Source organism: Mesocricetus auratus, unplaced genomic scaffold (genome assembly GCF_017639785.1).
Source record: "Mesocricetus auratus isolate SY011 unplaced genomic scaffold, BCM_Maur_2.0 Super-Scaffold_100009, whole genome shotgun sequence".
NCBI classification, from domain to species: domain Eukaryota; kingdom Metazoa; phylum Chordata; class Mammalia; order Rodentia; family Cricetidae; genus Mesocricetus; species Mesocricetus auratus.
In genome coordinates this window covers 44,230,861-44,232,694 of record NW_024429193.1, presented here as the reverse complement: position 1 = coordinate 44,232,694, position 1,834 = coordinate 44,230,861, and the positions used below count along the sequence as shown (strand labels likewise).

At 34.5% G+C, this 1,834-nt stretch overlaps 1 pseudogene; it reads left to right on the top strand.

The window, feature by feature from the left end:
• The first annotated feature begins 1,350 nt into the window (after nucleotides 1-1,350).
• On the top strand, nucleotides 1,351-1,469 carry LOC121142479 (annotated as a pseudogene).
• The last annotated feature ends 365 nt before the right edge of the window (nucleotides 1,470-1,834 follow it).

The window sequence follows — 1,834 nt, the reverse complement described above, 5'->3', positions numbered from 1 at the left end:
GCTGGCTTGAGTTCCCTGCAGTAATGGATGACATTTTGACATTTCTCACTAGAATAAAACCTTTCTCTCAATATCTCAAAGAAAGGAAGGGAGGAAGGAAGGAAGGAAGATAAAGGAAATAAATCTGATGCATGTCAATTAAACAATGAAAATTCTGAGCCTACTATGGTGGCATACACCTGTAGTTCTAGCTTCCAAACAGATCAAACAAGAAGATTGGTACAAGACTTGTCCTCACAAAACATGGGGTTTGAGGCCAGCTTGTACTACATGGGACTGTATAACAAACAAAGAAAAAAGAAACAAACACAAATAGGGGAGATGAAACTTGAAAACAGCCAAGAAATTTCAACACTACATTCCTCTCAGAAGGATAACTTTATATTTCTTAACTTACTGACAGAAAACAAAAAGGACAGTCCTTAGTTTTCCTATTGCACTCAAGTTATTTGTGTGAGAAAGGTTTTCTTGAAGCCACTGAGATATAGGGGATTATTTTTCTATTAATAAATACACAGTCCAGCAACACTCACTAATATATTAATTAGACTTTGATAAATTACTATGTTAAACAGCTTTTTTGTGTTTTATATGAAGCAGTAAAAATATTATCTGCAAAATAATCTTCTATATATTATATCAAAATGTAATAACTTTCTATTTTCATTTTTATATCACTTGATTTTAAGGTATCTTTCACACATAAGCCAAAATAGAGCTACAGATAGGTTGTCTGTGATTTGCCATACAGATCATACATGCATATATATACACACATGCCTCAGACTCAAACACCCATAAACATGAACAGATATACACACCACCACATACAATGTGTACATTCACATACACATGCACACATAAACAGGTACATATAGACACACACATACCCTACACATGTGTGCACATGCATACACACAAACACAATTAAAAGTGAGAAGCATAAGAAAAATACAACAGTACTGTATTTGATGGTTTTGAACTTAAGAGTCAACCTCTATGAGTTTAATTCAAAGGAAGCTAAATTTATGTCAATAAAGAAATACACTCCCTTACTAACAGAGTCCTTATATGAACCAAAAGGCAACTAAAGACAGAGACTTTTGAATTTTCCCTGAACTCTCTTGTTTTAGAATGGTGATGATATGTCTCCCTCAATCCTTTAGAAACACCATGGGACACTAGACACTAGAAGGTACACATTTTTTCTCATTGTTCTCAGACTATATCACCCCTTCCCTTCCTGACAAGCAGACAAAAAACCACTAACGCTATCAGTATCTGTTCTGTGCCATTTGTAATTCTTAGTACATATAACAAATAAAAGAAAAGAAAAGAAAAAGAATTATCTTCTACAGACACACCACCCTGAATGCACCCAATCTTGTCTGATCTTGGAAGTTAAGCAGGGTCAGGCCTGGTTAGTACTTAGATGGGAGACTGCCTGGGAATATCAGATGCTGTAGGCTTAAAGAAAAATATCTATTAAAAAGAACTGCAAAAGTGGGTAATGCATACTCAAAACAGGTGAATAGGACAGTATGTATGGGTAATACTTGAAGAGACTGAAAACATAACAATAAAAAAAACTTGCATGGAAAAACCTACATGTCGGTATGGGTTTATTGTCTGGGCAAAGTCTAATATGCTACTGTTATAGATCCATTGAGCTTAGAAAATTTTGTGGAACACTTCAAATTTAGCAGAAATTCCATAATAGCCTTGAATGACTAGAGTATATGAAAAAGCAAGTATCTGGAAATGTGGTAATGTTAATAAGGTTTACTATATGATATCAAATAGACTCAGCTCTCTTTGTTCTTTAGTGAGGCCC